This window comes from Amphiprion ocellaris, chromosome 17 (genome assembly GCF_022539595.1).
Source record: "Amphiprion ocellaris isolate individual 3 ecotype Okinawa chromosome 17, ASM2253959v1, whole genome shotgun sequence".
Taxonomy (NCBI): Eukaryota; Metazoa; Chordata; class Actinopteri; family Pomacentridae; genus Amphiprion; species Amphiprion ocellaris.
The window spans coordinates 11,083,685-11,100,300 of NC_072782.1; positions in this window are offsets into that span (position 1 = coordinate 11,083,685).

Genomic DNA, 16,616 nt, shown 5'->3' on the forward strand with positions numbered 1-16,616 from the left:
TAGATGTCAGATGTATGCATGTCAATTAAAGGCTCGTATCTTAGAGTGTTTGCTGCAAAACTGCGTCGTGTTGATCCTCCTGACTCTAATGGTGAACTGTGTGACCTGCAAAAACCGAAAGACACATTAATAAGCCGCTGTTTTCCTCACACTGGCTCTTATGACAAGAAGGCAGGTGACATGACAACAGCTCAGAGCCTGAATGTTCCCAGACAATTCTCTTAATGAGGTCTGGACCTGTATGACCCCCCACCACAATTACTCACTGAACTGATCCCCCCCCCCCCCGTCGAGCCCCTGCTCCTTTCTCCTCGGCCCTCCCCTCCCTGCTCTTCACCTGCCCTGAGGCACATCTCCTGTGCTTCGTTTCATCCCCCTCACTTCTGCCCGTTTTCCATGTGTCAGGTGCAGAAAATTAATCCTTAAATGTGTGCTCACAAGCGGGCTTTTACGCACAGCTTTCACTGTACTTGCACACACTTCCATACATGACTTTGAATAAAGGTCATGTATACAGCAAGGATTTGGCATATGATGGCTCAGAAAAATCCACGTCCTCTCTTCAAACACACACACAACTTATGGCATGTAGACATAATATGAGGGACTTTACTTTGAACCCAAAGTGGCATTTAAGAAGAGGTCAAGGACATACCAAGAGCATGATACAATACCCACAACAAACAGACAGACTGACACACAAAGAGGGAGCGAGAGCTTGGCTAAATATTTGGAAGACACAGGGGCATGTCTGACACCGACAGCTTGAGTGTGTGACCTCTGTTACTGCTGCTTTTTATTTTTTCTTTCATCCTCATCATCAGATCTATTAATGTCAGGATAGAGCTCAAGATAACCAGGATTGTTCTTGAAAAATAGCCTGATTTACCTTATTTATCTGTGAAAACACATCAGTGAGCCACAATGTTGCACTGGCTGATTTGTTTTTTTATTACCATTAACGTAGACAGTGCATTTCATTTAGTATTAATCCCGTATACACTGTTCTGCTGCTCCTTATATTCCCCAACAGATTAGAAATCAAGTCTTATTGTCACTCAGAATATTAATATTCATTGACTAATATTCTCCCTATATTTTAGAGTTCATTTACCCCAACAACTCTTTGGCAAAATTTTAATAACTGCTTTTTCAAATCTTTGATGTGAGACCCGGAAGTAGACTTACAAAAGTGTAATAAGCTCCACGGTACAACACGATGCTAGAACAACACACATTTTCAACTATTTATGACCCTGTTTCATTATTGCACGTGTTTTGCGCTCCCAATGGCGAAGCTATAAACACTTTTAGTGGTGTCTTAACTTTCATGGCTGCCTGGAGATGTGGGTGTCTGCTGGTGAAAGGTGCAGGACAGGTGATTACCACTTGGTGGCGTGAGGAGGCGTCATCTCTGATGGCTTGATGCCTGGGAACTGACAGGCTGGCCAGCAGCTGCAGGCAAGAAAGGATGGGGACAGGAGGGGACCCTCTATGCAGAGCCAATGGCGGCTGCCTGCATGTGTGAGGGTGTGTGGTCTGGTTTAGCTGGGCTTGTGAGGATTGACTAGAGACACTTCACTAGTCTTGTGAGGCTATTTTGGGCTGTGAAAACATTTTGGACGGGTAGAAGAAGCTGATTTCATGGTTAGACACACATAGACTTCAAGTTTACCACCTAGATGTTTAAAAATCAACAGAATAGAGGTTTATGGAGCCTTCATGTGCTCTACAATAAAATCAAAGACTGTGTTTTTAACTTTTGGATGAGGTTACCTTGGTTTCTCTAAAGTAAGGGCGATGTAGAATGTCCTCTAAAGTGTGTGTAATGTGTGTGTGTGTGTGTGTGTGTGTGTGTTTGTGCTGGTGCATGTGCATGTGACATGTAGAGTGGCAACAAAGGCTGAGTCCATCAAAAAGGCACAAAGAGCTTTGGGGCACAAACACACACATGTAATCCACACACACACAACAAAGTCCTCCAGCCACAAGTGAGACCTCTGTTTCTCCAGAGAACCAAACTTAAAGTATTATTTTTTAAGCCCTTTATACATTCACCAAGGACTTTATTAAGGACCCTATAGCAAACATTGGGTAGAGCCTTCCTTTGCTCTCTGAACAGCCTTGGCTCTTCTTGTCATGGATTCCACCAGATGTTGGAAATAATCCTTTGAGATTCTCGTCCATGTCGTCACGATTGCATCACATCATTTCTGCAGATTCTTCAGCTGGTCTATTACATCCCAAAGATGCTCTGTTGGATTCAGATCTGGTGATCGAGGAGGCAGCTGATGAACAGTGAACTCACTGTCATGTTCATTAAACTGAGACAACGTTTTGTTTTATGACATGGTGTATTATCACGCTGGGAGTAGGCATTAGAGGAAACGTGTAGGACATAAAGGCATGTACAAGGTTAGCAGTAATACTCAGACAGGCTGTGGCATTCAAACGATGACTGATTGGAAGTAAGGGCTGAACATTCCCCACACAATTACGCCACCGGTACCACAGGCTTGGACTGGACAGGCAGGTTGGGTCCATGGATTCATGTGGTAGATGCCAAATTCTGACCCTACCATCTGCAGCCTCAGCTGAAATCAAGATTGTTCAGACAAGACTACATTCTTCCAGTCTTCAGCTGTCCAGTTTTGGTGAGTCTGTGCCCACTGCAGCCTCAGTTCTGTTCTTGCTTTGGCAGAACTGGAACCGGACGTTGTCTTCTGCTGTTGTAGCCCATCTGCCTCAAAGGTCCCACATGCTATGCATTCTGAGATGCTTTTCTGTGCACAAAAATGTAGTTCTGAGTTACTGTAGCCTTTCTGCATTCCTTAACCAATCTGACCATTCTCCTTTGACTTCTCTCATCAGCAAGGCGTTTCTGTCTGCAGAGCTGCTGCTCGCTGGATGTTTTTTTCTGTTTGGATGATTGGGTGAGGGCATGAATAAGCAGGTGTTCCAAAATAAAGTGATTGATATGTGTTGCTAAGATGCAACAAAAAGATGCCCCACCAGACCTACCATGACTGTAAAAATGACCGTGAAAGTGTTAAACTGGCTGCAGTCTTGTGGCTTGTGGCCGTGCACCTGCTCCAACGCAGTGGTGTCTAAACGTGGTGTCACAGGGCCTCTTACCGCATTTTGATATGATCTCTAGTGGGATTGCATTCACCCGTTCTCTCCTTTTTTTTATTGCCACGGCTGACATATCAATTAAAGAAATGAAAACTAATGCAATTAAAAGTTTTTAAAGGTGTTTTGTTGCAGCAAAGGCGCAAATTATTTTTCACTGACAACTTCTTCCTTTTGGGATTTTTTTTTTAATGATCAAAGTCTGTTTTTTTTAATCCAAAATTTTGACAAATGACTCTGCGGGTGATGCAATCAAACTCATTAGCTCTTCAAGTGAGATGAAAGTAAGCAGAGAAGTGCTTGAGACCACACAGGAAAAGATTTGGTTAGGGAAGTTAGGGAGAAGGAAGGAGAAAGACAGATAGAGGGCAAGTAAGAAAGAAACAGAGATGGGAAATACTAGCTGGCAAAGAGAAAAAGGGCTTGAGAGTAATAAAAATGTGGAAACCATGTAGGAATGAGGAGTCACATCATGACATCTCTCTTTTTCTCTGCTGCTCTCCGTCATACAGACGCACACACAAGCAAACAGAGGAGTCCCTTCATGGAGCTCCAAACCAAGTGCCCTACGTCTGCCACTAGTCAAGATCTGACTTGTAAAGAACAGCTGCAAGGAAAATGCCAAAAAGTGAAGCTACTGTAATGTGACTGGCTGGCTGTGTGCGTGTTTGTGTGTGAGAGGGTGAAAAACAGAAACACTGGAGAATTAGAGGCTTTCATCCAAAAAAAGCACGTTAGCTTATTATGTTGATTTTTTACTCAGAATCTCACCAAACATAACGTTTGTTCAGGGGTGACCAGGCTTATGCATACTGATTTATGCACCAACAAGAGGGACAAAATAGCAGTTGTAGTGTTGTGGTTTTGTTTGATTTATTGCCACTCAGTGTGTGTGTGTGTGTGTGTGTGTGTGTGTAAACTGGAATTTTAAGAGCATACATTTTGAACAAGTTCTGCTTAGGTTTAATAGTAACTAAATTGAAACAAATGACTTTGAACGGTTGCTTTTTAAATTTTGACAAGATCCATTTGTACTGATGATGATGAGCAATTTAAACAACTCCCATTACAATAAACCACAGAGCTAAATGACTATAAAGCTAAAGCAACTGAGCTTATCAACAACTTAAATAGTATGAATGATGTATCACCTGCACAATGATTTTTACAGTTTGAGGTACCTCGGTTATTTTTCCTTTAAAAATAATTTTGCACACACACCTGCCTAACGGTGAGTAAGTCCTCTGACCCATCTGGGCTTGGACACAGGACCTTTGGGCTCTGGTGGAGCCTCTGTTGTTCTGTCTCGATCAGTGTCGGATCTTGGGATTTTGGAGGCTTTTGGGCTCTTTGTTGTGTTACTGTAGCTTTTCCTGAGCAATTTCCAAGGTGTGGCAGGGCACCAGCTGCAGAGAAGCATCCAAAGGGAAGTCAGGGGGGCTACAGTCATCTCTGAAATATCACTGGCCAACCATGTGGCTACCCCAAATCTGATTCCTAGGTAAGATCAGTCACTGAAGCTTCATATACACACGATACACGCATACACACATTAGGTTGATCCTGGCATGTGAATAACTGGTTGCTTCCAGCTGTTTGTAGGTATTTTGCCTCTGAGTTTATTACATTCCTGCAAGCAAGACAGTGGTAACTTAATAACGTCATTAATCACTTACCATTTTAAATTATTCTCGAAATGGAGAACGAATCGATGAAGGAGTTAAAGGATGTGAACTCCCAAATCATTAGTAAGTAAGTAAGTTCCAGAATTTGCCAACAGGTTGCCAAGTAATGATGTAACATATTGTTTTGCACCATAAGTTGCTATGGTTAAATAAAGTATCATCACACAAGGACTCAATTTTCAGTGTTGAAATAATAAACTATGGATGCCTTCCCTGTGCATCTCTTCTCTGTTATTTTGAGTGAAGGTCACCCTAATTAACTGAACTGTTCCTGCATTGGTCCTTCCATATGAAGTATTTAGCAACATTAATTAAAAAATAAGAAACCAAAGTATGCCAGTAAATATGATATATTAAACCTCACGTTGAGACAGTTTTCTAACCATCTATTTCAACAGCATAATAACATTCCTGAAACTGTGATATGGCTTGTGGTTTTGGTGAAGTTTTTTTGTCACCCAACCCGAACCCTTTGGTCATTTTAAAACCTCCACTGCACTGCCATCAGGGAACTACCATTGCCATGGGGGCAACAGTCTGGAGCAATGCTTATGTGGTTGTCAAAATAACACCCAAATAGATGCAAAGCCCCAAGATTTCCCAGCAGAACACTGCAATGTAACAGAATGATCAGTGTTACCCACTTCACCTGTCAGTGCTTTAATGTTGTGGCTGATCAGTGGATATTTTAGTCCTTTTTTTGTATTTTTTAACAATATTATTTTTAGCAAGATGCACTAATTTGGAATGACAAGACTTGTAGCAGGAGCGTATAAGTCTTTACCAAGTTTCAGCTTGTTCAGCTGCACTAACCTCATTTGCCCCCTTCTTCTTTTTTAGCATGTGTCCCTAAGCAACTGTTGTATGCGCAATTCGTTTCAGCGGTGTCAACAGATATTATTAGCATCCAGTTTGTTAGCTAGGATGGCCTGTTGTAGTTGTTTTTCATCTAAAATTACAACTTAATCCAGAAGGGAGAGTGGAAGAAGGCATGTGTGCTGAATAAGAGAGCTTATCTCAGAGTTCCCTGTCTGATAAATCTGATTTCTAGGGGATTCTGACCTTGTGCTTCCTCTAAGAACATGAATCGTGTGACACAAAGATAGGTTTGTGACCATGGTTTTATCATGTTTAAATGAAGAGAAGTTTTGAGTAGAATTAAGTCTTTTAAAGGTGGCTCAATGTCATGATAAATGCAGCCTACATGAACCTGCTGCTTCTCACTGCTTGGTTTGGTGCATTCGATTTTCTGATGTTTTCCTGATTTCATGAACTTGCGGTAATATGACCACATTTCTTGAGGAACAGTTTGAGGTGAAGTTGAACAATCCTCTCAAACTGCCACTCTCCGTTTAACCTGGGTGTTCTGGTGGTGCTTCTGCTCTCATACTGGTTCCTGTTCCACCGTGGAAATGAGGTAAGCTTGGGGTGTACAGTCTTCTTTTGTTCTCCTCTGTATTTCTGTTCACATAAGCATGGCCAGTAGTTGGTACATGGTGTGCTTCAGTCACTCCCCCTCCTCTTTCTTTCCTCCTCCTCTTCTTTTCTTCTTTCACGGAGGAAGCAGATGGCGTTTACTGTTGGTTATTTTCCCTTTCATGAAGGACCTACTAGATATTCTTAGCCCTGGGTCTGTATGGGGTAAATGTGACATTGCTAAGGGAATGGATTTGGAGTAACCATGGGATAAATACACCCTAGAGCAGGTTGTTTGCCACAGAATGGACATCCATAAGTGCGTCACCTCATAGGAAAGCGGTGACGCTGCAAGATACAGCTCCTGTTCATAACTCGCATCGTTTTCCTCCCTTCACTCCATCAATTATTTTCTTCTACTAATGCGCTGTCTGTCTTCCTGTGTCCCTCCTTCTTCTTCTTCTTCTCTCTCCTTCGTCCCCTGCGTATCCCTTCCTCACATCCTGGGGGACCCTCATTTCACCATCATTGCCCGTCCCCTGCTCACCACTTGGCCCCTCCTGTATGCAAAGCAGGTGTCAGCCAGGACAAGGAGGACAGCAGCTACCTCACAAAGAAGGCGACAGGGTCTTGGGGGTGAAAACACACACAGAGACACACACACACACACACACACACACACTCTGCAGTCTCCTTCTCTGTCGCTGCTCCTTCCATCTACATGCATATGCACTTCACACGTATGTGCTCCCTTTCTTTCACTCACACTTCCACATGCGCACACATGCACATCTCCTGTGGGCAGGGTTGGGGCTGGGGACAGGCAGAGCTGGAGCTGTCTGTCTGTCTGTCATTAGTATTCCAGCAGGAGGCTCCTGGCCCGGCCAGACATCTGAGCGGAGCAGCCGCAGCAGATAAAGAAGAAGCCATTAATCCACGGAAGATTACCAGGACTGATACTTTATCCCACCGTAATACAGCAATGCAACCAGACTCATTCCATTTACAATGCCGTCAGTGGAAGAAAGAGGGAAAGAGGAGGTAGAGAGAGAGAGCTAGGCGAGCTCACCTTGTGGATGGAAAGATGGCAAGACACACACAGAAAGCCAGCTTCCCTTCTTAACTCTCGTGATTTGAATTTCTTCTTTGATGGAGCAGGGGTTGGGCAAATGTGCGAGTGTATGTGTGTGGTCTCGCATTTGATTTGGAGATGTTTTGAATTCAGAATGGGTCACCCCCACCAATCGGTGTGCCACAGATGGCCACTGTTTCAGAAATCTAAGTTGGTCCAAAGAACAGCTGGCTGTCTATCCTACACCAAGCTGTGCCTGTTTAAATCTAATATCCTTAATAAGTGTGTTTAGATGAGTCTGTGCATGTGTGCATCTGATTAATTTAACCACCAAAAAAGCTCCAGTGGACAACTAAGCCACAAGAACCTTAACATCAGAATGGTGTTTTTAAGGTGAAGGTTCAGAGTCACAGCTGAAACCATAAGTTATGTGATAAGACTATCAACACAGCATGCAGGTTGTGATACAATAAAGGCAAGCTGAAGATACAGTGAAACAAAGAAGAGAGGAACAATAGCACAGCAGATGCAGGAGATTAGATTGGAGCTAGATTTCTACAAGCTAACTGATAAAACCCAGTCATGGTTGGGATTTCTGGATGATGAAACAGAACCAGGATGAGGAAGAGAAGAGAGTGTTGACTCAACGAGCAGCGATGACAGATGAGCTGAGCAAAGGAGGAACCAGATAAAGCAGACAAAGGGATCCTGGGCCAGCGAGGAAGAAGAAATGAAACATTCAATAGAGACAGAAAGAAAGATGAAGGTGCAGGAGGGAAGGAGGGAGATAGCAGGAGCAGAGTGTCCACCACTGGTACAGTGCTGAGCTCATGTGTCCTGTAAAAATCCAATCCTTCAGACTTGGCAGATAGTGTTACCATGAGAACAGCAGTGGGGTTATTGTGAGGAGAGAGAGAGTGAGGAAGTGAAAGAGAGAGAGAGAGAGAGAGAGAGAGAGAGAGAGAGAGAGAGAGAGAGGCCAGACTTGCTCCAGCAACCATCTGTTACTCCAGCTTACCCTGGCACTGAGACCAACCTGCCTCTGGAAAGGAATGTAAAAGTCCAACCACGAGAAAGGCTGCAACAAAGAAGGCCCAACACCAAATCAGAGTAATCAGTCATGTAACCGTGAACAAACAAAGTCTTGCCATTCAGTCTGGGGATTTTTTTTATTTATTTTTTGTTCTTTCAGCAACAGAAGCAAGCAAATAATCTTTATTTTAGCAGCACTTTTCAAATCAAAAGGGCTTTACAGTAAGAATAAAAGGAAGAGAGGGACTAAGGAGGCAAAGAAGACAGTTTTCCATTAAAGACAAAATATAGTGTGTGTATGGGTTTTAAGATGGCTTTTGCTTTGTTACTCTGGAGGAGTGAAAGAAACATGACCAGTGAAGGATGGAGGACAGATTTTAAGCTTCAGTTGAAGCCCAGTAGCATTGTAGACAAGATCTTTCAATCTATATGAGGCACCAAAGTGACATTTTTAGCATTTTCTACAGGAAATTCAATGGCAAAAGGAATTTGTATCTTCTGACTTCACAACCAAATGAAGTTACACCTATTGCTTTCATAACAAGGTGCTAACAAGCTGCATAAGTTTGTTGCTACCCTCATTTATACTCCTGCATTAAGGGGTTATGACCTGCAGTGGCTGCATGCTTAAGCTTCTCAGCTTGGAAATACCATGTGGTGGGCGTGAGAGCTATAATTGGTTCTCTTGGGTGACGTGTTTATTTGTAGAGATTGTTGAAAGTGAAGACAACATGAAAAACACGAATATACCTAAGACCTATGCTGTTAACCCCATCAGCTGAAATAAGTGGAATAAAATCTTGATTCTGTTCTATTTTCTACTTCTGCATTGAGCCCATCTCCTACCTTTGGGTAATTACCCCAAAGAAATATTTAAAAATCGTACATATGTCTGCTTATATTCTCAGTCATCCAGGACATGGTAATTCTAAGTGCTTCAACATAAGGCGGCTGAACTTCTTTTTGGTTTTTAAGGTATTTCACCTCTCATTCAGTGGGTTTACTCAACTATAAGTGGATAGTGGGAAGTTTCTGGTATTTTTTTCTCACCCCAAAACCCGCAAACTCACAATTTGCTGTGCAGTTGCTTGGAAATGGCTGACTTAAGGTGTTAATGATGGTGAAAACGTCTCAAAAGACTGTCCCTAATTAGTAAGAGCATCCATCTTATCCCTTATGATGGTGATTGTCCCTGATAGATAAGGACAGCAATGTTCATATTCTGGAGAGAGAAGGCAGATAGTTTCAGAGAGTACTGAAGGAAACCATCGATGTTGAGCTGGAACAGTCATCCCTAGAGGACGCTGTCTCCAGCACCACTTATCAGGTACTTATAACGGAGTCCTGAGATCCCTCCCCAGACAGTCTTAACACCAGTAAAACCTTGAGTCATCGCTCTCCAGGCAGTTTCACAACCATTCATATCTTGAATTCTGTCAGTCTTGGGTTGTTAACGTGCCATGAGCCATGTGACTTTGGGAATAAATTCATGGGACTCCCTACTATTCAGTTAGAACATAAAACATCTTCAAGAACCAAAAAAGAAGACCAAGCCATTGGGATTAAATCAGATGTGTTTATCATTTGCAGACACAAAATGCTTTATCCTTCAAGGCTGATGTGTGGCAAACAGCAAACCAACCAAGCTGGTTTTATATGTTCTTCAAAGCAACTGGTCAATTTCTATTTTTACATCCAGAGAAACAGAAAGGGCAGATGAAGGTACCATGAAGGTCCTCACCACTGCCGCTTAACTACAACATCCATTTCCCTGGAGACAGTGACAGGAAAACAATCCCTCAGATTCACAGTGATGCCACTCTCTAACACCCAACATCCACCCTTCAACATCCACCAAACAGAACCTTGGAGAACATGTGGGATCTTCAAGTCAGAATCAATGTAAGTCTCAACATTGAAACAGAACACCCTTGTTGGATCTTCCCCTAGACAAAGGTTTCAATTTTCATAATGAACAAGATGAACTGACGATTAGGCTCCATGTTGTAAAGTACTAAATGGATCAACAGCTGTGAGGTCAGCACTTCTTATTAAGCCATACAGCCCTCAGTGAATATTTGATGTGCCTTGAATGAAAAATTGCTACTTGGACAAATGTCAGGAGTTGTAACCTTTAAATTTCATCATCAGAATGTCTCACATTGACAGTCGAAACTTTTCTTTCCACTGCAAAGACAATCAGTGGTAAAAGAAGTTCTTATTGATGTGCAGGGCTCCAGCCTAATCCCAGCTCTCTAAAGCATCAGTATTTATAGTTGTATATTTCTCAGTGGTATATTTCTCAGTTTCGCCCACTTGTTTTCAATCATTAATCTTGACTATCTCGGGAACACATTTGTGCTCATCTGTCTCTTCATCATGTTGCTCTCTCCGGTATCGGCATAGAGGCAGATATGCATGTAAAGACTGGATTAAACTCAGTCACTGGATATGATCAAATAAGGATAAAGACAATGAGATGCAATGAATAGTTAATACTAATATTTAAAAAAATATCTTGTCATTTTGCAGCAACATGTAAACATTTTTAAATTATTTTATCTAATTCCAGACACCACTGAAATATTAATGAATTAATCTGGAATATGTCCTTATCAGTCACAACAGTTTTAATATCTATTTATAACTGTGACTTTGTTTTTAGTTATAGTATGTTTTAACATATTTTCTAATGTACCTACTCAATGGTGACTTTACCATGTTAACATATACTTTTAGGAACTTTCTGACATGGAGAGAGAGAGAGGGAGGAGAGGGAAAATAAAACTGTAAAGGCACAATCCAATCACATATCACACATAAATCATTAAATTACAAAATATTTAAAAAGAACAACAACAACACTGTATTTATTCAACGAGTAGCCTATAATGTGATATTCTAAAACTTTTTTGTACAGGATTTTTCTGAAGTGCTTAACAAAAATAAATATACTTTTCTTTGTTTCTTTTCTCTTTATATCATCCATATGTTTGTGCTATGGGTCAGCTGTAGCACAATGAAACACAACAAAAGCACTCAGAGACCGCAGTACTCTGCCAAGACTGCTCAGTCGTTGGATCATTTCCGATGGCTGAAATCTTGAACGAATAGAATGTGGCCGTTTAAAATAGATGTACTCACGAACAAAATGACCTTGCACTGAGCACAGGCACGTGTTATGCATGCGTACGTTATGTACAGATACCAAATCGCATGACCTAAATATGTAGCCGGCGGCGGGAATTGATGGGACTCGGAAACACCCCCACAATTTAGTCAGTTGTTCCGTGCATCATTTCTGACGGATAAGTCTGATAAATCTGCAACGGTCGAATTGTAGTAGGATTGCAGTCATGTGATTGTCGGCAAGCAGCTGATGTAGCATGCACTTGTAGTCATAGTTACAGCGAAGCCGTGCCGCTATCTTGCAATGATACAGAAATCCTTAACAAATCCGTGGACCCAGACTATAAGCCGCATTGCTGCCAAAATCTAATCAGGTGGTCCTTGTGTCATTTCTGACCTTCCCTGAAAATTTCATCGAAATTCGTTTGTACGTTTTTGAGTAATGTTGCTAACAGATAGAGAAACAGACGGACAAACATAAGCCGATCATCATATAACTCCACCAAGGCTCCGCCTCCATGACACAGTAAAAATAGGCAACAAACTGCTGCTGCTGAAACAAAGTAAATGCAACTGTAAATATAGCTACAAAAAATCTGAGTGATTTAGTCTACATGACTGTTTTTTGCCGATTCACATCTCTGAAACAGATTTTTTGAAAAGAAATCTGTGGTGCAATTTTCGCTGAACTGGTGGAATTTTTATACCTGTTGTGTGGGTGCACATGAAAATGGGTGGGTGGACAGTGCAGTGCAAATAACATCACAATGGAACCCAGTCATTTTTCTACTGTCAGATTTTAAAGCTGTTCCTTTCTTCATTCCTGTCAGCTGTCATTTCAGTGTCAGACCGATATAACCCTCCCTGACCAATTCACCTCCACTTTTCATCCTAGCATTCTAAATTTTGTGTTAGCAAAGACAAATCCTAATACAAATTACACAAATTTATTGCAGTGGAACATGAAATTATTTCAGAAATAAAATCCCTTTATGACCCTTTGGGAGATCTGGACGTGTGAATTTGTTTATTTTGTTTTTAATTATTGGATCACCATTAGCTTCCACCATAGCAATTACTAATCCTCCTGGGTTCACACATTAAAACTGTCCAAATAAAATGTTAATGCAGTCATGAAAAGAAAGTGCAAACAGCCCACCCTACCACCACCAAATCAATGACAACACATAATTATTAATAATACCAATAAAGAGTGTGTCAAACAAACACATCCATTCTTTTTAAATATACAACCTTTCATTGAAATTCAGCATTTTAGAATTTACCTTTTTTACTAAATTACTAGGAATATCTCCTCAGTCCTGTTATTTACTTGCTCCTGTCCCATTTACATTAATAGAAGTCCTTAATTTAATCTTAAATTTTGAATCACCGTATGATCTTCGGCAAAGGACAAAGAACTGGTAGCAATCAATCTCCATTATTATAGCAATAGTTTACTTTTAATGATGCTGTCTCCTTCTCAGTGATCTAGTTTTTGTGGTCTCCAAGGAAGAAGTTCAATTCCCCATCCATCTGTGACCTCCACAATTAACTCAGCGACCAATCATATTAGAGAGAGATGGAAGTGGATGTGAGCCACTCAGAACTCTGGAGACTGAGGGTCCTCAATACTTCATCATCACTGTCATTATCAGACATAGACCACAGGACTTAGTGTTACTGGGTAGAAATGACTGAAAATGTAGGAGGGAAAAGGGGAAAAGGGTTGCAGAATACCTGCTTCTGCTTTTAAAAAAAATCAATGAAAGCTTGCGTTTGTGGAGAATTAAATTTTTTTCCCAGTAACTCACTTGACTTTAAATATATTTTATCACTTCTGTCATCAATTACTATGTACTGGTTGGTCTGCATGGCAGTACTGTATTATTTATACAGCCCAAGGCCTTAAAATTGAAAGCATAACATATTATTTTCTTTTCCTATATATTTTAATGGATGGTAGCTGTCACTCAGCTGGTCTGCCTGGTTCCAAAACAGGATGCATTGTCATTTAAAGAGTCATGATTAGTATTAAATCATGAGTTGGTTTATCATAACACACCACTTTTAAGGACATTTTGTGTGCCGCTGTTGACTCTGCACAATCTATATCTTTTGCATAACTTGAAATTTTCACTGTAGTTGGTTGTTACTATGGAGATTGTTGTTGCTTCCCGTAGCATCGTTTTGAAAATGGTAGCATATGGATAGTAGATGGGAAGGAGAAAGTCGTGTGAAATGTATGACTATAGCATACTTAATGTGCAGTGTGCATCTGGTGAGTCATGTAAAAATTACCTTGAAAATTGTTGCCTTTTCAACATATGTGCAAACAAACACTTGATTCTCTGAAACAGTGTCTGCAGATGAAGTCAATATACACAACAAATGACACATAATTTGTAGTAATTTTCATAATTTGAATAATAAAGCAAACCAGATCACTCATGTGGTAATAAGTAAGTACACCTCTGCAGTTATCTGACCTCCAAGTCCATAAAAATCTAATCGAGGGTTCCAGATTAGGTTCCAGTGATTAGAAGCTCCCTAGGTGGTGGCAGGTGGAACCTGTCTGACTTCTAGGATCTGCATTTCTCTTTGTTATTGAAGTATGTGGTATCATTAAGCCAAGATCTGAAAGGCTTTCCAAGAACTCCAGAAAAAAAAAGATTGTGAATGCCTGTAAGTCTGGCAAGGCATTTAAGAAATCTGTCAAATTATTTGAAATAAATCATTCTAGGCTACGGATAATCATCTACAAGTGACACAGATTTCAAACAACAATCTGTTAGTTGCTTGCAGTTTGATGCAAAAAGTAAAAATAAGAAATACCACATATACCACAGATCAGCAGGTAACTTTTGCAACCTGCTGTCAAGATGCATATGTCTACAATCAGAAAGAGTCAACAAATTTGACCTGCATGACGGGCTTGCCAGGAAAAAGCTGTTGCTGTCCAAAAAGAACATTAGAGCAGAACTAGTTTGCCAATGAACATACAAGCAGAGAGCAGACTTTTTGGAATAGCGTGGTCTGGACAGATGAATCAAAGATAGAGCTGTTTGGACTCAGTAACAGAAGACATGTTTGGCTCATACCAAAGACAGCTTTTCAGGAGAAGAACCTCATACCAACTGTGAAGCGTAGTGCTGGAAATGTTATGGTCTGGATTTTCTTTGCTGCCTCAGGGACTGGGCAGCTTGCAATCATTGATCCAATTCTGCATCTTGTCAAAGACTTCTTGAAGATAATGTGAGGCCATCTGGCTGGAAGTTGAAGTAGTGGAAGTGGACCTTTCAATGGGATAATTATCTGAAGCACATGTGCAAATGCACCAAGGAATGACTCAAAAAGAAAATGGTGGGTTATAGAATGTCCTTGGGGGGAGGATCTGAGAAAGAAACAAGCAAGCAAGACTTCATTAGGAATCACAGATCTCTGTGTAGGGGTCTGAAATGAGCAGTAAACACAAGAAAACCCCCAAAATTGGATTGGACGAATTATCAAAATATATAATTTATAATTCAAACATTTGCTTGTCCAATTAAGGAAAAAACAGTTTCCTTTTCTGTTTTTCGTGTGACTGCATGTTTTCTTGGCAGTTTGATGTCACTGTGTTGGTGGTTTTGATTTAGGATTGTGGGCCTTTTTGTTGGATGTTGTGAGATCTTCCAACCCACCTTCGTATTTAAACAAAACTGTCTGCCTGTGGAAGAACACCTATTTGGCACCTCATGTATTTGAATCATTTCCAACACAAACCAAATGCACTGCTACATCTAAATGTTTTATCTACTCCCAGTCTCATTTAACATCATCTGCTAGTGGCTGCTTATTTAGTAGGCTGTGTAGTGGGTTGTGGCATCTCTCCACCTCCCACAGAAGGTCATCGATTTCTTCTTGGGAAACACTTTTGTGTGTATGTGTGTGTTTGTGGGAGTGCACAATTTCATCAGGAAATTACCAGAGTTCCACAGGGGATAGTGCTGTGTTTCTTAAAGGTGGGTCTCCAAATAACATTACTATGCTGAGGGAGTTTTCAATGCGAGAAGTCCCACAGTGTGAAGAACTATTGTCCTTTGCTAAGACAGATGAGGTTTCTGTGGGTACCAGCAGGATGTGGCTTGGCGGCTTTGTTTGGGTGTTAAACGAAATGTTCTCGAAGATACTTTTATTTCTCTGCAAAACCTCGTCACACCTTTATACAGGTTCATTAGAGAAAGTCACAATAAAGATTATGTTATTATTGCCATTTTAATCAGTGTTGTCAACTAGAATCAATACGTTTTGCTGAAGACAGCTTGGCATAAAACTGATTCTGTGTTCTTCCATTTTTTTCAGTTTTGCATGAAACCACCAGAGGTTTAATTTACAAAACTGTGTTTAGAACTCATACCAAAAGGTGAAAAGGTATTCGCTGAAAATAATTACATTTATGAAACTGCACACAAATTTCGCATTATAAATCATAATAAATTTGAAAATATGCCCACTTTGGAGAGACTCAGATTCCACTCACTACACTCCCTGTCACAGGCCGAGCTCAGCCCCGCCCCCTTTCGGACGTACGTCCCCCTGCCGGTGTGTCGCTGGTCTGTGAGGCTCTCTGCAGCTGTTGATTGGAGGATTGGGTGCAGCTGCGGGAGAGCCTCACACCTGCAGATCATTCCATCTACTGCTATAAAGCCCGGCTTCACAAGGCAGGGGATGTGGGACCATACTGTCTCAGTACCTTCAGCCGAAGCTGATGCCGCAGCGCTGAAGCCACGGGAGCAGCCCGTTTTCCCCGAGCCATCAGCCAGATTGCGGGCGTGGACCCCTGCCGCCCTCTGGAGAGAGCGTGGACCTTTCCCCCCCTGGACTGCCCCGATTGGCCGGCGTGAGCCCGGACTGTCGCTCCCCTGGAGTCTGACTTCCCCCTCCCTGAAATTTGTGAGTTCTGGCCATAGTTGGCATTATTCCTGTTTTGGAGTTATTTTTGTGAATAAAAACCTGTTTTGGTTGTCACCTTGCCACTCTCACCTTGGGTTCAAATCCCCCCCAACCCGTGACACTCCCACAATTATCCATAAATAGTCGATGCAAATCTCTTGTGAATATTGATATTTATTCTTCCTGTGCAGAATGGAGATAGGGTTACGAACAAA